The sequence below is a fragment of the Ambystoma mexicanum genome, chromosome 2p (genome assembly GCF_040938575.1).
Source record: "Ambystoma mexicanum isolate Mex_15411 chromosome 2p, UKY_AmexF1_1, whole genome shotgun sequence".
Taxonomy (NCBI): domain Eukaryota; kingdom Metazoa; phylum Chordata; class Amphibia; order Caudata; family Ambystomatidae; genus Ambystoma; species Ambystoma mexicanum.
Window position 1 is genome coordinate 1,171,505,193 of NC_090923.1, and position 21,684 is coordinate 1,171,526,876.

Below are 21,684 nucleotides of genomic sequence, written 5' to 3' on the forward strand. Positions count from 1 at the left end.
AACACCATCTCACTAATGCTCCATAAATCCCATACCATCAAAACATGTCCAAAAAGCCAATGAGTTAGGGGGCAAAAATGGGGAGAGGAAAGATAAGGTGGTAGCCTGGGGGAAGACCGTACCGCCTTGCCCAGTACTTACTCCATCAATTTACCTACACACAAACTCAGTCATATCCCAGAGCACCCTATTAAACATCTAGCCGACAGATGTAGTAAACAAGATGGGGTCCCATTAGAGCAGCTCAGGGAAGCAAACCCCTCTAATTTATCCAATTCAGCAGACTCTCTCCTAAAGATTGAACAGCACTCACATTAGTGAACACAGGCGTTTTCACCTTATGAACCACCCTCAGCCATGCAGAACCAAATCACTTCTAACCACCATTATGTGGAAAGACACCAAATCTCAGAAATCGGGCATCATCAACATCTTTCTGGTTTCAAAACCATGTTGGTTAAAGCAGCCACAAGCAGGCAAAAGTGCCTTTCTGGTTCATGGTTCAGAGCATTCAACAAGATCGTTCTTCTAAAGGCCCATTTCTCCTCAGGCTAGCAGAAACAAGGCAGGTCTGGAGACAATTCTATGAAAAACGTATATTAATTACCTATAAGTGACGTTCTCTAGTAGTGCGTTCTTTCTCTCTCACACACACACACCCCTACCTACCTACCTAGAACCTGCAGAGTATTACACTTAAAATATCTATAGACCAGCCCAGCTCCTTAAACCCCAGCAAAGAAGGTCAATGACTAGAGATAAAACAGGGCTGTTGGGGACGACTGCTCTAACCACTGGTTGCAGGTACATGGGTCACAGGTGTTCTTTTTTATAGCTTGGTCCGGCAAGTCTGTGGTTTGTCTCGGTTCAGGATTTTACCAAGCAAAAAACTATTTTGCTACCCACAATGAAGATGGACCTCAAGATGCAGCAAATGAGAGATTAAGTCTTGGTGACTAAGAACCAAACACGTAGAATATAAGAATCTGATCCAACATAAAAAGATTGCTAAAGTGGAAGAAAATTGTGAAGCCTTGATGCAGGCCTCCAAAACAAAAACATCTTTTTCAAAAATTGTACATAGTGGTACCAATACCGTGGGGAACCCCTTGAAACCGCAATCACAGAATACAAATGGAACTATTTTTGGCAGAGGATACAGTAATTTTTCTCCAACAACTTGTCCAAACTTCTATCAAAAACCAAGCAGCAGGGAAGGCCCAGGGTCGAGACAAGATTGCGGTGGACCTCTATAGGCATAATCTTTTAGTCTGATCGCCTTAGCTATTATTGGTCTTTGAACGGGGTAAGATCGGTGTTGCGATCGTACACATGTAAAAATGGAGAATGTGAGGATCCAGATAATTATCGGCCTTGCTCGTTATTGTTATGTTAGAAAGACATCTTAAGCGCGACTATGACCCTTGGCGCTATAGATTCCAAAAATAAAAAAGTAATCGCCAAAGAAAAAAAACAGAGAAGCGTAGGAAAGACTTCGCTAAATAGATGCATTTCTAGCCCTTTCCAGAAGGTCAGATGATCAACTGTGGTAGGCAGGGTTAGTGGTAGAGAGTTCCTCAAAGCCAGATTTGCGACCGAGAAAGCACGCCCCTCGATAGGGATTCTAGAAAAGCGGCTAACACGCATAATTAGCTGATTTGTAGAGAAAAGGTTCCACGGGGGAGCACACAGCAAGTTTTTCACATAAATAAAGTGCACTCTAGCCATAGTAAGACTGGTGAACAAGATGCAAGGATTTGAATTTAATTCTATCCGTAACATGACATCATTCAGAAAACAAGTTAGAGGATCAATATCATTACCTCTTGCCCAGAAGCAGGACCACTTGCTTTTATACTAGGCTTTGGTAGACACCTTTCTTGCCCTTTGTATAATCTGAGAAATGTGGTCAGATAGTCCAAGAAGTCCCAGAGTCAACTGCGCAGTAACCATGCTGCTAGTGTCAGTGTGCCCCGAGCTAAATGAATTGCTGCTCCATCAGAACATGTTGAGAGGTTGTTTGCAAAGTTACCGGGCCTCAAGTCACCAGATGTGATGGCTGCGAAAACCACACACTGGACAGCCAGTGAGGAGACGCTGGAATCATTCTGCACCCCACTGACTCCCTGAACTTGCCAATCACTTTCTGCAAGAGGAGGGTGGGGGAAAGCATAACACCTCAGGTTGTTCCATGGGATCTGGAACGTGCTCGCTAGTGAACGACTGCACAGACCTCCCCAAGAGGCAAAGGCATTTGGTATTCACTTTGAAAGCAAAAAGATCCACTTCCGTAGAGGCCTCACTCCTGGAAGACTTAGTTGGCAGATTCCAGATAAAATTCCCATTCATATGTATTATTCCCAAATCTACTTAGTCGGTCTGCATCAGTATTGCTGTCTCCCTGAAGGTGAACCTCTCAGAGGATCATGCCCTGGTGGAGTGCCCAATTCCATAATTTTATGGCCAGCTTGCCTAACGGCAGGGATCTGGTACCACCTTGCTTGTTGACTTAAAACATGGAATGTTGAGCTGTCCTTTCTGATTGGAACTAATCTACAACGGACTAAAGCAAGGAATTATTTCAGGGCCAACCCAATAGCATGGAGTTCTAGAAGGTTTACATGCTGGGGTTTGTCCTTCGGGCACAAAAAACAGTGGGTGGAATGGTTCCACAATGTGGCACCCACACCTCTAATGAAGAGTCAGTTGAGACTATTGTGGAGTGATCAGGCTGGCACAGAGGTGCTCCACACATCGAATTGCTCTCCTCCTTCCACCACAACAGATCGTTTCTCAGAGATGAAGGAATCATTCTCCTGTCTGTTTCGGACCCCTTTTCTGAGTACAACGGGTTTGCCAGGCGAATCTGGATAAATCGTATTTTCAGCCTGACAAGAGGAACTTTTGGGATGCAAGAAGCCAAGAGCTGCAGTAGGTGTTGGTACTACCAAACCAACATGGTGTGAGGGTTGAGGAAATGAATTGTCGCGCTCTTGAATGTCCAAGAATCTCTCCTTAGTAGGGAACACCCCCCCGCCCCAATTCCCGATTGTGTCCCATCTGACTCCTAGTAAGATTTTATATTGAAAGGGTGTCATCTCTGACTTTTTCAAATTTAGGGAGAACCCCAGATCATTAAGGTCATCCATTAGCCTTTGACATGTGAAACTAGCCTTCCCTAGTGATCTGGCCCTCATCAGCCAGGCAGTCCAGGTATGAATAAAGATGTCACTCGTTCCCGATAAGGGCCGCAATCGCATTACTCATCTTTCGTGAAAACACGAGGTGCCAAAATGAGACCAAATTGAAATACTTTGTACTGAAAGTGGCTAACCATGACCGCAAAACATGAATTTATTTTATGGTTGCCAAATGGGAACAATATGCTAAGCATCTTTATAGTCCGTGGAGCACATCCAATCTCCCATATAGAGAGCCTCTGCTATGTGAGTCTGCATTGTTAGGGAGAATTCTCATCTTATGGCGAATTTCCCTTACCTATAGAGTCCCCCAGCAGCTTTGCTGGATTTGAAGGGTTTGTTTTTTTCTCCTGCTAAGAGTGAGACTCATATTTGCTATGTATGTTCTAGGCTATTTTTTGTGTGTTTAATGTCTATGAGGTTTATCTCACCCTCATAGGAACCATCGTTTTACACATGTGTTACACAGCACCATCAGTGCAGTGACACAGGGGTGTCAGTGACCCCCAAACATAGACTCCATACCCTGGGACTGACTACTGTCTCCCAGGGCATGTAAAGTCCCCATTGACTTTACTGGTCAATTTTTATGAACTAAACCAGTACAAACCATCTTACTATGGAGGTACTGGGAAGGGTTAATAGTTTTTCCCTTATGTTCATTTTCGAGAGGGTACCGTACAGTCTCCCTCTCAAAAGTTTCTGGCTGGTGGCAGTGGTTACTACCGTAAATATTTGACCGCAAATATTTCCCTATGGGATTTTCCCATTGTTCAAGGCTACCACATTTTCTGACAGCCTCTAACATACCGCCGGTGTATTTTAATATTAACTTTACTTCGGTAGGTTTTATTTGCCAGAACTTTTTTCTCTAAACTCCTAACCCAGGTCGGGGATCCTTTGTTCGTCCTTTTGGTGGGCTTCTGCCGAGAAGCCCTCTTTTCGACGCCACTGAGTCTGGGGTGGGTCCATTGTGTGGGAGGGGGAGTAGGACCCCTGGACAGGGTTGCCTCAGCAACCCATGTCGCACTCTGTCCTGATAGGCTGGAGTGTCTCCCGCCAAGATGACCACTCCACTGTGTGAGTGACAGCTAGGCTGTATGAATGGGGATCTTTTTGCATAAAAGCAGGGTCCTGAGGACTGGAAGAACAAGACGTTGCAACTGGAACTAAGAAGCCGAAGAGGAGAGAAGCCAAAGACATCTGCAATGACGGAACCACCGGTGAAGCCCTGCTGCAGCGTCTCACCACTTTTCTCCACACGACGAGAGAAGATCTTCATCTGCAAGAGCCTTCTTCCCTTGAGCTGGTGGGACCAACCAGTTTGCCAATCGCCTTCCTGGACCTGCCTTGGTCGAATCGGCAGTACCCTGTACTCGGAGACCGGATAGCCAGGCACCCGTCCACCCGGACGCGATTTAAAGCAGCATACCTTTTATTCGTCGGGCAGTACCGCGGCTGGTTTCATTCCTGGGTAGTGCAGTAACTCGAACGTTCCTCCTCTTCCTCTGCTGGATCACCCGAACTGCAGGAACTACCGGGAACAACCGCCACAACAGGAGCCACTTTGTCATATTAAGGTACATTGTTCCGCTAGGCCGCCCTTTTCGCGTGGTAGTGCTAAAGGTGTTTTAAATCCTTTACCTACCTGTTGGGTTGGCCGCTCCTATCTTCTAAACATTGTCTTTCACCTTCTGCATACACCTTTTCGAATCGTTAATCTAAAACTTGACTGCAGCTACAAGAACATTTTGCTCCTGGGCCACTTGCCCTGTACCACAGACTCTGGCACAGGCCTATTGACTCTGGCTAAAATTTAGCCAGAGTCAATAGGCCTGTGCCTATTGTGTGTTAGATCTGCCTTCTCTAGATTGCTTCTCAACTAGAATTGTGTTGGTGCACCTACTTCTTATAACCACCTTTTCCTTCCCACTTTTAAAACTTGTGAAGTGTCATTTTGCTCGGTTTTCATTTAAGTATCCTCTATGCTAAAGTACAGTGTTGCCTAAACTTGTTCACAAACTTCTGGGAAGTGTTGCTAGGGTGTGTAAGAAAATATTTCTGTATAACTTGTGCTTTCCCTCCCTTGTGAGAAATTGCTAGAGTGCCATTTGTGTTTGGTTTTCACTGTGCCGTTTTGCTCAGTTTTCACTCTTGCTCAAACTTGTCTACAATTTAACTAGGGAATTGTGTACACTTTTCTTGACTGATTTTAACTTGCTTTATTAACTGTGATTAAGGAACAAGTTACTTACCTGTAACTGTTGTTCTCCAGCATGGGTCTGGCATGGATTCACATGCTCATGAATATTCCCCGTCGTCAGGCTGGGAATCCTCGGTAAAGAAAAAACCAGTATCAGTTTCGTTTCTGATCTGTCTTTCGTAGTAATAACCAATCACTGGTCTCTGCGTCATACTGACCACAGCCAATGACTGCCCTCTACCTAAGCCCCGCCTCTGGCAGCCATCTTCAGATTTGGAAGCACGTGAAGTGGCAGTATGACCAAGTGAAGAGCCGCAGAGGGGTAGGCGGGAGGGTTCGCATGTGAATCCATGCCAGACCCATGCTGGAGAACAACAGTTACAGGTAAGTAACTTGTTCCTTCTCCAGCATGGGGTCTGGCATGGATTCACATGCTCATGAATAAAGAATACATAGCAGTACACACATGCACAACCACGGGAGGTGGCAAAGGCTCAACATTAAGCATCACATCAACTCAACATCAAGCATCTTACCTCCTCACCAGGCTCACCTCAGGCGAACAGGTTGCGCAGCACTGCTTGGCCGACCCTGGACTCCTCCCTGGAATCCCGGTCGACGCAGTAGAATTTCGTGAAGGTGTGCGTCGACCTCCACGTAGCAGCCCTGCATATGTCCAGCAGGGGCACACCAGATAGGAACGCCGTGGTAGCTGCGATCGCTCTGGTGGAATGGGCTCTCGGACGGCCAGGCAGCGGTCGGTTTGCCAACCGGTGACAGCACATGATACAGCCGGAGAGCCATCTGGAGATGGAAGCCTTCGAGAGAGCCTTCCCCTGATTGACAGGTCCAAAGTTCACAAAGAGTTGTGACGTCTTCCGAAAACCCTTCGTGCGGTCCACGTAGAACTTCAGCGCTCTAGCTACATCCAGCGAGTGCAAAGTCCTCTCAGCCGGCGACGAAGGCGACGGGAGGAACACAGGTAACACCAAGGGTTCGTTGAGATGGAAGTCCGACGGTACCTTGGGCATGAAGGAGGGGTGCGTCCTGAGCACTACCCTCGTGTCGTGGAAAGTCAAGTACGGGGCCTTGCAGGAAAGGGCCTGGATCTCTCCCACTCGTCGTGCGGAGGTGATGGCCACAAGAAAAGCTGTTTTCCACGATAGAAAATTCAACGGGGCCGAGTGCAGAGGCTCGAACGGAGGTCCCATGAGCTTGGTCAGCACCACGTTGAGCTCCCACGCCGGGGCCGGAGCCTTCACCGGCGGGAACGATCTGAACAGTCCCTTCATGAACTCTTTCACCAGACGATGAGACCACAAGGACGTCCGCCCCGTGGTTCTGGTGTATCGGGAGATCGCAGCAAGATGAATCTTGATGGACGCGTGTGCCAGACCAGCTTTGGCCAGCGTCAGCAGGTACGGCAGTACTTGGGGAGCCGTAGTCCGTAGAGGGTTAATCTTCTGTGCGCGGCACCAGACAGAGAACCTCTTCCATTTGTGTCCGTAGCATTTAAGAGTCGAGGACGCCCTGGCTTTTGCAAGAACCTCTCTGCAATCGGCCGGTATGTCGTATCCTCCAAACTCTAGCGCTGCAGGAGCCAGGCCTGCAAGTTCAGCGACTTCGGGTCGTGGTGGAGGATGGCGCCTCCTTCCCTGGAGAGTAGATCCGCGTCCGCCGGCAGCTTGATCGGCGGGGACGCTGACAAGTCCAGCAAGTCCGGGAACCATATCTGCCTCGGCCACGCAGGTGCGACGAGGATCATCCTGCACCGTGACCTCTTGAGCTGGTTGATGAGCCGGATTAGCAGAGGCAAAGGAGGGAACGCGTAGAGGAACAGGCCCTCCCAGGGGAACGAGAAAGCATCGCCCATGCTCCTCGTCTGGGGAAACCTGCTGGCGAACCTCCGGCACTTGGTGTTCGTCGCCGTCGCGAACAGGTCGATCTGGGGTGTGCCCCACCGTCGGAAGAGGCGATCCACCAGATCCTGCCGTAGTTCCCACTCGTGGCACGAGCGCAGCTCCCTGCTGAGTGAGTCGGCGATGGTGTTTTTTATCCCTGCCAGATGAAACGGCACCAGAAAAATCCCTTGGGCGACGGCCCAATGCCACAGGTCCTGCGCCTCCTTGGACAGCGCTGGGGACCTGGTTCCGCCCTGTTTCCTGATGTAAAACATGGTGGTGGTGTTGTCGGTGAAGATCCTCACCACCTTGCCCCTGAGGGACGGAAGGAAGGACCTGAGGGCCCAAAACACTGCACGGAGCTCCAGGATGTTGATATGCAGGGACTTCTCCGTCGGGAGCCAGAGTCCCCTTGCGTGCAGATTTTCGGTGTGCGCTCCCCACCCTTCCAGGGAGGCATCCGTGGTCACAGTCTCCTGGTGGGCTGGGGCCTGGAAGTCCATGCCCGCCGTCAGATGCGCGCAGGTGCCCCACCACCGTATAGCTCGTCGGAAGCTCTCGTCGAGCTTGATCCTTTCCTCGAAGCTGCCCGTCGTCTGGATCCAGCGCGCATCCAGGAATTCTTGCAACGGGCGCATCCGGAGCCTGCACATGGGAATGAGGTAGATGCAGGAAGACATCATCCCGAGGAGGGACTTGATGGACCTCACTTTGGCCGCGTCGGCCACCAACATCCGTTGCACCTTGCCCAAGATGGTCCTGGTCCTCTCCTCCGACGGGGAGGCCAGAAGGGACACTGTGTCGAGCCTCGCTCCCAGAAACAGTGCGACTTGCGCGGGCACCAGGTGGGATTTGGCGTAGTTCACGGAGAATCCCAGGTCCGTGAGGAGTTGGACGGTCCTTGCCGTGTGGACCACGGCGAGCTCCCTCGTCTTGGCGCGGATGAGCCAGTCGTCCAGGTAGGGGTAGACGTGAATCCCCTCGCGGCGCAGCTGCGCCGCCACCGGTGCGAGGCACTTGGTGAATACCCTGGGTGCCGACCGTAGTCCGAAGGGAAGGGCTTTGAACTGGTAATGACGCCCTTGGACCACGAACCTGAGGAATTTCCGGTGCCCCTTTAGGATGGGAATGTGGAAGTAGGCATCCTCCAAATCCAACGACGATAGGAAGTCTCCTTCCTCCAGCTGACCGAGGACGTGCTGGAGGGTGACCATCCGGAACTTCTGCGCCTTGATGAACTTGTTCAGACGTCGCAGGTCTAGGATGGGGCGCCATCCTCCCGTCTTCTTCACGAGGAAGTATCTCGAGTAGACTCCGGAGCCCCGAAGCCTCTTTGGGACGAGTTCGATGGCGCCCTTCCTGAGCATCGCCTTTACCTCCAGGAGAAGTTGAGGGGCGTGAAGTTCTTTCCTGGCCACGGGGGGGACGCGCGGGCACCTTCTTTGAAACTCGAGCGCGTGGCCCCGGGCCAGGGCGTCCAGCACCCAACGGTCGGTGGAGATGGACTCCCACACGCTGACGAAGCCCGCCAGCCGGCCTCCCACCGGGGTGCTTCGGTGGGGGCCCGACCCCACGGCCGGTTCAATCCTGCTTGGACGCGGCCTTGCCGCCTTGACCTCCTTGGCGACGACGGCGGGGTCCGCTAGACTTGCCTCGTCCTCTGTAGGCCTCTTGCGACGACGAGCGGGCCGCTTGACGGTAGGAAGCGAAACCGCCGCCGGAACCTTTGGAGGCGCCCTTGCCTCCGCTGCTCCGAAAGGGCGTCCGTCGTTGCTGCAGAACTCCAAGGGCCCGGGCCGTCTCAGTATCCGCCTTGATGGCCTGAAGGGAATCGTCCACTGTCTTCCCAAACAGATTGTTCCCGTCGAAGGGCATGTCCAGGACTCTGGTCTGGACGTCCTGCCGGAAGTCCGTAGCTTTGAGCCATCCACGACGTCGAAGGCAAACGCCGTTGCCCAGCTGGCGGAACCCAGTGTCGGCGATGTCCGTCGCCACGGTGATGGCGTGGTCCGAGGCCACCTCACCTTCCTGCAGGATCTCCAGGGCCTCCGCCCTCTTGTCGTCCGGCAGAAAATCCAGCAGGGGAGCTATCTTGTACCAGAGCTCCCTGTCGTAGCGAGCCACGATAGCCAAGGCGTTGGCCGCTTTAATCGTCGTCGCTGCCGACGAGATGACTCTACGTCCCATAGCATCCAATTTCCTTCCCTCGCCGTCCGGCGGGGAAGTCGATGTGGAGGCCGCACCCCCCCCCCCGCTTTCTTCCTGGCTGCCGCGGAGACGACGGAATCCGGGGTAGGCTGCGCCCGGAGGCACAGGGGGGCCGTGTCCGGGACCCGGTACTTTTTCTCGTACCGGTCTCTTCTAGCTGGCGTCGTGGAAGGGTTCTTGAGGAGGGAAAGGCCCTCATCCCAAATGTCGTCCAACAGAGGCACTGCGAGGACCGTCTTCCTCTTGGCCTCGCGCCGCTGATAAAGGAAGCCTTCCTTTTTCTTCTCCTCAGGGCAGAGTTGGAAAAGCTCGGAAGCCCTGGAGATCATGGAGTGGAAAGATCCGATCTCGTCGGGCGGAGAAGCCCTGGCGGGAGGCGACGACGGAAAATCCTCGTCGTATGCCTCGTCGTCCGTACCCGTCGCTGCCGTGTCAGTCCCCGTATCATCCCCTCGGGTGGACGGGGAGGAGGGCTGGACGGGGCGCGACGGTTGAAAAGGAGGTGGTGGATGGATCCTTCTTTTCTTGGTAGGGGGGACACCAGAAGGTCCCGGTTCTGGATCCCCCGACGGGAGAGGTTCCTCCGTCGGTAACGGTAGCCTCGTCCTTATCTCGGAGCATAAGGACTGTATGGCCAACAAAATGGCCGCCGAGTTGTCTTGCGGCGCTGGCAGAGGGGAATCCGACGGGCGAGCAGGGGCCCCGTCGGTATCCTCGACGATGTCGTCGTCACCTGCGTCGGGGTCCATTCCGACGGGCTGGCCTTCTTCCACGCCTAGGCCGTGGCTTAAGACCTCGATCAGCTCTTCTTCTGAGGTTGAGGCCGAATCTACGACGACGCCCTGCCCCCCCTTCTTCCCCACGGAGGGTTTCACGGGGGTCCTATCGATGGGCACAAAAGAAGACTCCCTCCGAGGAGGCAGGGAGATTCTGGGCCCCGAGGTCGCCACCACTGGTGTAGCCTCCACAGGCTGAGCCAGGGCCGCCGCAACCGTTTCGATAGAGGGCTTGGTCGGATGGATCAAGGCCTTCACCACCTTAGGTGCGCTCACCGCCTTATCCTTGAGGGAGGGGGCACTGCCACGCTCCTCCTCTGCCTTAGAGCTCGACCGGGGCCTCTCCAGGAGCTTCGCCGGGTGCTCGGCCTTCCTCTTACCCGACCCAGAGCGTTGGCTCGTGGTTGATGGTGCCGGGGAGGGTGCGCCCTGCCTGGCGCCCGTAGAGCCCGACCGTTCGGCGCTCCCGGTGCCAGCGGACTCGCGGTGCTTAGCCTTATGTTGGGCCCCCGTCGCCGGGGCGCCCTCAAAGGTCTTAGAAGACCGCTCGGATTTCTTCTTCTTCTCGCCAGGCGGGCTCTTACCCTCCAGCCAGTTGGCGAGACGTTGATGGCGGTCCTTCATGGTCCGTTCCGACATGTTGCCGCAAAACGCACAGTCCTTCTCCACGTGCGTCTTGTCCTCATGAAGGCAGTAAAGGCAGAAAGAGTGTTCGTCCTCCTTAAAGACGTTCTGCAGCTGGCATCCAGGGCAGACCCTGAACAGCTTTCCGGGCGTCGAGCTTCCCTTCTCCTGGGCCATCTCCGAGACCGGGCCTGAGAAGCTTCTGGAGTCCTCCGAAGTGTAGCTCGACGAAATCTTCACCCTTGAGGGGCACAGACGAATCCGACACGGGTCCCCGTTGATCGGATGTAGGATCGGTGGAGCTTGAGGCTCTTTTGACCGAAAGAATCGAAGTTTTTTGTGAAAAAGCGCGAAAAATAGCACTAACGCTCGAGAGCAATAGCACGAGGATCCCAACACATGAACGTGCGGTAAAAATCTGAAGATGGCTGCCAGAGGCGGGGCTTAGGTAGAGGGCAGTCATTGGCTGTGGTCAGTATGACGCAGAGACCAGTGATTGGTTATTACTACGAAAGACAGATCAGAAACGAAACTGATACTGGTTTTTTCTTTACCGAGGATTCCCAGCCTGACGACGGGGAATATTCATGAGCATGTGAATCCATGCCAGACCCCATGCTGGAGAATGTGTTGAACTAGAAGTGTGTACAATAAGTATATATATTCTTTTTAATACAAAGCTTTGGTCAGTGTTTCCTTGTGCCATGGTGCTATAGCCCTATTTTGTAAACCCTGAATACTGCTCGTCTCCCTCTTGAGATAAGTATGACTGCTTAGCCACAGCTACCAACTAAATCTTTGTGGTACAGACTGATACCAAAGGGGATTTATTGCTCATACCTGTAGTCTTAATCTTCTGTAGTGCTCCCTAAGGGAAATGCATCACCATCTTGAATTTTTCTAGTAGAAGGAAAAGGTTCAGATAGGACAAGTCCAGAACCCAGACTGGTTCTTCTCCGGAATTGCAAAGATTCTGGAGTAGAACCATTTGCCCCTGTCCGAGCATCACACCGGTTCCACAGCTTGATTCTTGGACCAGATGCACAAATTCCATGAGCAGTGCCAGGGATCCCATCTGTATGATGGGGAGGGTGGAATAGGTGGAGGACAAGGGATATGAAGCTGAAAACCTGTAGAAGAACAAGTTACTTACCAACTGGTAACGTTCTTTCGACTGGATGTTCCTCCAACGTATTCCACATCTTTGACATGTAATGTACACAGCTATTCTGCTTCAGAAAGATTTTCGGCAGAGGATGTCCTGTGTCTGGTCGATGTCCCTCTAAGGCCTCCGTCGAGGGTGACGTCACTGGATGTTATAAATAGGACACACTGCGCCCGTAGCCTCAGTTCAGTTTTTTCTGCAAACATGTTTGCTTCGAGAACTCGGCGCGCCTCCTGTGATCTTCTTCGAAGAAAATGTCTTCGTCCCCCCCCCTCCGACTCTGCGGTCTGGTTTTAAGACATGCCAGGACCAGAAAACTGCAGGTATTTCCACCGACTATTCGAGGGGCGACTCTCCTTGTTAGATCCCGGAGTGAGTCCCCCCACTCGTCCTCGTCTCTGCACTCCCGGAAGCGGCGTCACCGGTCGCCTTCCCCGTCCTCATCGGATGATGGCTCCGCAAGCAAAGTGGCTTGTCCCACTAAATCCTCGAACCCTGAGGAATGGGAGGCATTCAGGGAGCAAAGGCTGGCGATTTTTCAATCCTAGGGCACAGTTCCGTCCGCGCATTTGGAAGAAACCGGCAGGGAACGGTCTTGGTCTGATGCTCGCGCGCCTTTGGGCCCGGGCACTCGGCACGATAAACATTGGGAAACGTTGCGGTCCGGTTCGGGCAAGGCTCCGGTGGATCGCCATAGACGAGCCCGATCCAGGTCTCGGTCTTCGTCCCCAGCGAAACCGCAGAAATCGGGTAAGGGCTGTCGGCGCCGTGTCCATAGAATATGGCTGTCGGAGCTTTGCCTTCGGTCCAGCCCTCGGAGCCTTTGGCGCCGTTGTTGACGCCATCAGCGCCCTCGATGCCTTCGGGGGACTTTGGCCAGAATTTGCCAGTGGAGGCCCCTGGTACTGTGGATCCTCTGAGAAAGGCTTTATCCAAGACGGTGAGGCCTGTTGTGTACTTCAGGGCCGCTCCTGTCTCTAAGGAGCACTTTCATTCTCTGCATGATATTTATGAGGATGAGGAGAGGTCAGATCTTGAGTTTGAGACTGTTGAAACGCATGAGGATCCTGACATGGTCTTTTCTGAAGACAGTCAGTTGGAGGAGTTGCGTCAGTCGTTGCATGATGCCAGTGGCCTTGACACGTCTCCTGTGGTGCAGTTTGGTAGGCCAGCGTCTGGGGTTCATGCTGAACCCTCCTATAGGAGGTTAATGTCTAGAGTTACAGAATATCTTGTGTGGTCCGGTCCTCCAGTTGCATCCGATCAGTATGACCCGACTGATATTTTGGATCAGGTTCCGTCCACTGACCCAGTGTTGCCTTTTCATTTGGCATTGCAAAAAAGGGTGGCAGCTACTTGGCAGACCCCGGAGGCTCTTCCGGTGGTCAACAAGTCGTCAACTAAAATACCGCCCATCCAGTAGCGACCCCAGCTACCTATCCACTCACCCTACTCCCGAGAGTTTGGTGGTTCAGGCGGCTACGGCCACCTCGAGGCAGGCGGCGTACCCTACCATGCGTTCTGATAGTGACGACAATCGATTCGATGGTTGGCCACGCAAGGTATTTTCCTTGCCAAAATAATTTCCGAAGCAGCACAGCTGTGGACATAACATGTCAAAGACAGGTGTTAGGGAAAATTGTCTTATAAGGCTAATTTCCCAAACCTAGCGAGTCCCCCAGCAGCTTTGCTGGATTTTTGGGGTTTGTTTTTTTCTCCTGCTAAGAGTGAGACTCTTTTCCTCCCACTCTTAGGCATGATTTGAGGTATGTCTGACTCTTTGTGTGCTTATGGGCTATGGGGTTTTCTTTTTGCTCCATAGGTTATCATCTATTTTTTATGTGCGTGTTACACAGCACCCTCAGTGCAATAACACAGGGGTGTCATAGTGACCCCCAAACATAGACTCCATACCCTGGGACTGACTGTCTCCCAGGGCATGTAAAGTCACCATTGAATTTAATAGTCCTAAATTGTGAACATAAGCAGTACAAACCATCATATTGTGGAAGTACTGGAAGGGGTTAATTATATTGCCCCTGAGTCTGTTTTCAAGGGGGCACTGTCCAGTCCCCCCTTGTTGAGTTTCTGGCTGGGGGCAGTGGTTACCACGCAAAATATTCCACCGGAATATTCTCTATGGGATTTTCCCATTGATTTTAAACGCACCACTTTTTGGTGCAATGTTAAAGATACTGTTGGTTTATTTATTTAATATTAAATTAACGGTTGGGTCTTTTTGCCAGAACTCTTTTCTAAAATGGCGTTCGTATCCGTCTCCAACTCTGACCAAGGTCGAGCCCTTTGTTCCACTTTTTGGCGGGCTTCTCCACAGAAGCCCTCCAAATGGTGCCACTCTGTCTGGGTTCCACAGGATGTGTGGGGAGGGGAATTGGCACCCTGGACCGCGTTGCCTTAGCAACTCAAGTCGCACTCTGTTCTGATTGGGCCAGTGGTGAGCCGCCCGGCTCACCACTTAGCATGTTTGAGTGACAGCTAGGCTGTTGAATGGGGGTTTTTCTGCATAAAAACAGGGCCTTTGGGACTGGAACTTCAGAAGTCGCCACAGGACCCAAGAATCAGAAGAGGGAAGAAGCTGAGCCATCTGAAACGAAGACACCACCGGTGAAGCCTTGCTGCAACTACCTCACAACTTTTCCGATGACAAGAGAAGATCTTCTACTGGACGAGTCTTCTTCCTCTGAGCTGGTGGGACCGACCAGTTCAACCCTTTCGCCTTCCAAAGACGTCTCTTGGTCGAATCGCCCGTGCCAAGCACCCCGGCGGCCGGATAGCCAAGCTTCACCACTTTGACTGTCGATGAAAGGTGTGTTGCTTTTATTCGCGAACTGCACGGCTGGTTTCATCCCTGTGCAGTGCAACGACTCCACGTTTCCTCAACAAGATCCTCTCTTACCCTGGTCTAAACAACAAACTGCAACCACTGACAGGAACAACTGCCACCGCTGGAGCTTCCTCTCTCTTTAAGGGACTGTATCCTGCCTGGCCTCCCTTTCTTCGGTTTGCCCAAGGTGACCCTTAAATCCTTGGCTTTCCAACTGGGTTGGCCCCAGACCTAACTTTACCTTCTTGAATCGCATTAACCTTTTTTGAACATTCTGCAAAGACTTTTAGTGCATTTTAAACCCTGTGATCCTGGGCACATTTCGCTTTGCTCCATTTAAAGTGGGCCTGGCCTATGAACTTTGGCTCTACAGTGTATACTGCCTTTTTTCCCTTGCTGAGAACTCCTAAAAGTGTTGGGACCCGTTTTATTTCTATGCTCTGCTTTTTCTCTCCCTTTAACTGAACTATTGGAGTGCCATCAGGTTACGCGCTCACATCTGTTTAACAAATCGTGGTGTTTTAACTCTGACTTTTCTAATAGTAATCAAGGGAGCTGTGTATACTTTACCTGTGTTTTAACTTGCTTTTGATTTAGAGTGCTAGTATATTGCCTAAAGTGTGTTTTAAATAATTATATACTTTTTATACAAAGCTCTGGTCAGTGTTTGTTTGCTCTACTGTGTTTTAGCCCTATTGTGTATACAATACATACTGCCCTACTCTTCTTGAAAGAAGTCTGACTGCTCAGCCACAGCTACCAGGTAAATCTGGGTGGTGCAGACTGTTACCAATTAGGTTTACTGCTTACTCCGGTAGTCTTAATCTTTTTGCAGTATTCCCTAAGGGAACTGCACAGGATTCTGCCTAACAATAGGGAATAAATTGGAGGACACAATCCATTCGAAACGATTGACAGAATCCACAGGTCTATGAAGAGGAGACACCAATATCTTAAATAGCGAGTCAATCTGAGGTGCTGTGAACCTGGCCCTGAATGTAGTTTTTAGCGTCCAAAGATGGGAAGGAGGATGTGGGAGAGAAAAAATACTTGTGGCCGTATGCTGTTGCTTCTACCAATATGCATTCAGCAACCTCTGCGGCTGTCGAGCCCCTCTGTTCTGCAACCCCCTGAAGCCTCCAGAGGATCTTGATCTTAAACAGACCTTAAATGTGCCCGAGCACAAAGCTTCGAATGAATTGTCAAGTATTTCGCCATCTGAATGCATGTTTTCTTTTTTGATAGCTCTTCATCTGTTGACGAATGGAACAACTTTGTACCCTCGAAGGGAAAGTCTAGAATTCTGCCCTTCACATACGAAGGAAACCGTCCATGCATCCAAGCAGAACAGAGCGTGTCTGTTGCACTACAAATGTCCCTATAGGCCGTCTCGATGTGGGTGAGGATTCAAGCAAATACTGGACTAACAGCTTTGCTTCCGAGAGGCAAACTTTGGAGGCCCTTTGCGGTCGACAGGCAAGTCCTGGACAAAGTCTCCCATCTGCATCTAAAGTTGCTGGTTAGTGGCAGCCAGCATAGTGTCCGTGTTGGCTTGTCGGAGGTATAAACCAGCTTTGAGGTATATCTTTTTTCCATATGCCTCCAGTAGACTTTCGTTGTTTTGACACAGTGGAAGAAGCTGATGAGGAAGTAGAGGCTGCTGCCACTAGAATGCCGCACAGTATAAGCAGATAGCAAAGACTTGCTTTCTATGTCCGTGAAAAGCACGCCTAGTCGTTTGTTGACGGACGTGGTAGAGTGCAGGTTTTGCCAGTTTTTCTTTGCTAGCATTAATACGTCCTTTTGGATCGGAATACCCGATCGATTGGGCGCCGGGAGCGTTAGTATTTCTGACAGGACGCAAAGCGCAGGCTGCACCTGATAAGGGGTGGAACCCCTGAAAGTTCAGCAAGGACCACCATTTGGTCTCGGAATGACTTTGCTGGGGATAGGGTATCCTCTTAATCGTCAGTATACTGTCTTGTGTCGACAACTGCTACCCGGTTTTGCCACCAGAGGGCGTGCTGCATCTATCCCTTGAAAATCCCGTGGAGGATTTTATGGCGGCAATGGAGGTACCGGCTCCTGTGGCTGCATAGACAGACTTGCTGGAAGCAGAGGTAGAGGCTGCATCTGAGAGATGGCCTCCTTAATCAAGCCATTAAGTATGTTCGTAATTTCTTGTGATTTCATCAGGTTCATGAACTTGTCAAAAAACTCTCCTCATATGCCGATTGGGAGGCACTTTTACTTTTTTTGTTTGAGCAGCTACCTTGGGGCTAAACGAAGACGAGGCGGGTCCCCAGAGTGACTGCCTCGAATGGTATGGCGGCTGAATAACACAAAGTGGATGACCAGGGGCAAGAGGCGTACAGTGGTGCGTGTGGTGACCAATCCCAGCTCGAGTAAGGGTCTCTTGGTGGGGGTGGGGGGGGTTTGCTTAAGGACAAGAAGATTGTCTGCCCGATTGCATAGCCCATTTCGAAGGAGATAAACCACACATTGAGTGGGTGTTTTCCTCTGACATTGGCACAGATGCAGAGTTGCTTTGCTGGCATTTTAACTTCTTTATATATGTCGTGAGGAATGCACGTAAAGCCAGAGCCGGCTCTTGTGGCCCTCACAGGCCTAGCAGTCTAGGCTCTGCACTGGACTCTGGCTTCACGTGTCCCCTCAGGCTTCTGCCCATTAACAGGGCTTGCCAGACTCTCAGTAATAAGTCTGGTGCCATAAGCCAGCAGGCCCCTCTGTGCCAGGCCCAGTGGAGTTTGTTGACCCCTCTGTGTACACAAGTAGCTTAAGGACAAGAAGATTTAGTGGAAGCCTTGGGACGGGGGCCCGTACGAGGATACAGACACTCCCCAAGAGACGAACTCCTTGGGAAGGAATCTCCCTGCTGTGATGCTCTGGAAAAAAGGACGAGAGGATTTCGCATCACCTGCAAAGCATGTTCTTGAGGGATCACAGTACGAAAGCACCACATGTCACACAGGTATCCAACCAGTAATCAGCCCAAAGCACTCCAGAGTGCGTGGGGATATGATGTTGGGAAGGAGCCCTCACTTGAAGCACATATTGTAAACACACCCACGGCCAACATATGCCGGGGTGAGCGAGGCGCCAGAGGCTCGATAAATGATACTGGAAAAAAAGGCAGGTAAAACCTTTGCACAGCTAAAGAAAAAAAAATCACGTGCTATCACAGGTAGCTAGGAGGACTGAGGTGAGGCACCAGAGAAATCGGGTAGTAGGCCATGTTTGCAGCCACGCATCTCTGCGCTTCAAAATTTTAAGGGGAATAGTGTTTTGTAAGCAAAGGGGTTCCGGTTCCCATCCAGGGAAGCCAATTACAGTATGGAGGAAAGGGGACGCCACAGAAGAACAAGTTACTTTCTTACCTGGTAACGTTCTTTCGATGGGATGGTCCGACGACGTATTCCATATCTATGACATGTAATCACCACAGCTGTGCTGCTTCGGAAACTTTTTCGGCGTCTGCGTCGATGACGTCGATGCGCCGTCGTCGAGGACCTCCTCCGACGTCCGACGTCATCCGATGTGATAAGTAGGACGCACGACGCCCATAGCCTCAGTTATAGTTTTTTCCCCCAGAACGTGTGACATAAGTCAACTGCCAGACACAAACAAAGCCTTGCGGAACGTAAGCTGCAATCGCAAAAGAAATTCTGTAGCGGGGAAGGCAGGGCGGGAGCGATATGGAATACGTCGTCGGACCATCCCATCGAAAGAACGTTACCAGGTAAGAAAGTAACTTGTTCTTCGAGGGGATTGGGTCCTCCGACGTATTCCATATCTATGACAGACTCCCAAAGCAGTACCAAAGCAAGAAGGAGGGAAAGAATTTAGAATCAAAATGTAGAAGAGCCAATCAAATAGCAGAGCAAAGGACCGCCTTGCCAAAGGCCAGATCCTGTGCTCGGATGGAATCAAGGGAATAGTGACGTACAAATGTATGTACTGAAGCCCAGGTGGCTGCATCACAGATGTTGCGAATAGGAACACCCCTCTGCAGGGCAGTAGACGCAGCCATACCCCTGGTAGAATGGGCCCGCAAGCCAGCCGGTGGGTCCTTACCCGCCAAACGGTAGCACTCCGAGATGGCCAAAATAATCCAGCGAGACAGTCTGTTTCGTCACAGCTTGCCCCAAACGCTTTCCAGCGTAACCAATAAAGAGTTGATCATCCACTCTGACCCGGGACATGCGTGAAACATAAAAGCTTAAAGCTCTCCTAGGATCAAGCCTATGGAGCCTCTCCTCTTCCTTACCAGGATGCGGAGGAGAATAGAATGCCGGAAGAACAACCTTCTGGGCCAAATGAAATTCCGTCACTACCTTCGGAAGAAAAGAAGGACGAACTCTAAAGACAACCCTGTCCTTGTGAAATACAGTGAAGGGAGGCTTAACTGAAAGTGCCTGTAACTCACTCACTCTGCGAGCGGAAGTAACCGGAACTAAAAACACAATTTTCAGAGTTAACAGCCTCAAAGGGCAAGAATGTAAAGGCTCAAACGGAGCACCCATAAGAAACTTAAGAACCAGGTTTAAATCCCAACCGGGCACCAGGAAAGGTGACTGAGGGAACACATTAGTGAGCCCTTTCAGGAACTGTGAAATCAAAGGGATTTTAAAGTAAGAACACTTCAGCCGAGCGCTTAAAGATGGACAGCGCTGCCAGGTAACCCTTAACGGTACCCACTTGCAAGCCCCTGTGGGCCAAAGAAAGCAAAAAGGACAGAACCATGGGGATGTCACATGCAAAAGGATCCACATTCTGAACTCTGCACCAGTCGCAGAACTTACGGCAACGGTACAGAGACTTTGTTGCCGGCCTTCGGGCCGAAAGCAACACCTCCATCACGTCCTCAGGGAGGTCCCAATCCTTATACCTCAACCTTTCAGAAGCCAAGCGTGAAGGTTGAGGGACCTGACCTCTGGATGGAGAACCTGACCCCCCTCCCGTGAGAGCAGATCGTCTCGGTAGGGAAGACGACGTGGAGGGCAGATGGATAAGTCGAGAAGGTCCGGGTATCACGTCCTCCGAGCCCACGCCGGGGCAATGAGGATCATCCGGGAACCGAACTTCCGTAACCTCCGCAGCACTTGCGGGATGACGGGGACTGGAGGAAACGCGTACAGCAGCGGGAATGACCACTCCACCACGAACGCGTCTCCTAAGGCTCCTTCTGGAGGAAATTCCCGCGAGCAAAACCTTTCGCACTTCCGGTTGACACTGGAGGCGAAGAGATCCACTTGAGGGGTCCCCCAAAGGGCGAAGATCTCCAGGAGAATCTCCTGAGCCAACTCCCACTCGTGAGAGATCGCGCTCTGCCTGCTCAGAGCGTCCGCCGTCACGTTTTCGGCTCCGGCCAGATGAACTGCCGAGATCGAAACTTCCTGCTGGATGGCCCAGAACTCGAGCTGCATCGCCTCTCTGCACAGAGGAAGTGACCCTCCCCCCCCTTTTTGTTGAGGTAGTGCATGGCCACTGTGTTGTCCGTCAGGATCAGGACATTCTTCCCTCGCACAGACGGCAGAAAAGCCTTCAGGGCTAGCCTGACGGCCCTCAGCTCCAACAGATTGATATGGAGTCTGGACTCCGACGGAGACCAACGACCGCTGACTGTCAGCCCGTTGGCATGAGCTCCCCATCCCGTGAGGGATGCATCCGTCACGATCGTCACCTCCGGCCAGGGAAGCCAAAATGGAGCCCCCTTCATCAAGTTGCCTTCGACGGCCCACCACAGAAGGTCCCGGGCGACCGAGGACGGCACCTGAATCGAGTCCGACATCCTGCCGGAGGACTGCGACCATTGCGTCTTGAGTGCCCACTGCAAAGATCTCATCCGCAGGCGAGCCTCTGGCACCAGAAGAATGCAGGATGCCATGAGGCCGAGCAACCTCAAGAACTCGAACGCTGGGAGCGTCTGGGCATGCTGAAACTTGTGCACCATCTGCTGAATGTGAAGAGCCCTCACCTGGGGAGGAAAACACTGCCCCAGGGAAGTGTCGAGCACTGCTCCGATATACTGGAGCCGCTGTGTTGGCGTCAAATGGGACTTCTTTAAATTGAGGGAGAAGCCCAGCCTGTGAAGGGAGCGACAGGTGATCGATAGATGATCCAGGACTTGCTCGGGAGAGCTCCCCCTGATCAACCAATCGTCCAGGTAGGGGTAGACGTGAATTCCCCCCTTGCCTGAGATGCGCTGCCACCACCACCATGAGCTTGGTGAAAACCCTCGGGGCGGAGGTCAATCCGAACGGCAGGACCCGAAACTGAAAGTGCGAGTCGCCAACCGCGAACCTCAGGTACTTCTTGTGCTTGGGATGGATCGGCACATGGAAGTAAGCATCCTTGAGGTCGAGTGACACCAACCAGTCCTGAAGCTGAAGGGCCTGGAGGACTTGAGAGAGAGTAACCATCTTGAACTTGTCCTTCCTGAGGAGTTTGTTCAAACCGCGCAAGTCCATGATGGGTCTCAATCCCCCGTCTTTCTTCGAAACCAAAAAATAAGGGGAATACCATCCCTTGTTCCTCTCCGCTACAGGCACCAGTTCTATGGCGCCTTTCTCCAGCAGGGCTTGAATTTCCTGCTAAAGGAGCGGATCCGGACTCTGCAAAGAGAGGTTCCCCGGTGGATTGTCGCGAGGCCTGTGCCGAAAAGGAAGACAGTAGCCGTGGGTTATGATCTCCAGAACCCACACATCTGAAGTAATGGCTTGCCACTCTACAAGATGCTGC

The 21,684-nt window shown here is 51.7% G+C and overlaps 1 protein-coding gene across 6 annotated transcripts in view; it reads right to left on the reverse strand.

Annotated features, from left to right (window-relative positions):
• The window catches only part of WNK3 (WNK lysine deficient protein kinase 3), a 2,095,067-nt gene that overhangs the window by 1,191,542 nt on the left and 881,841 nt on the right, over window positions 1–21,684 (reverse strand). The gene's annotated exons all lie outside the window — the stretch shown is intronic.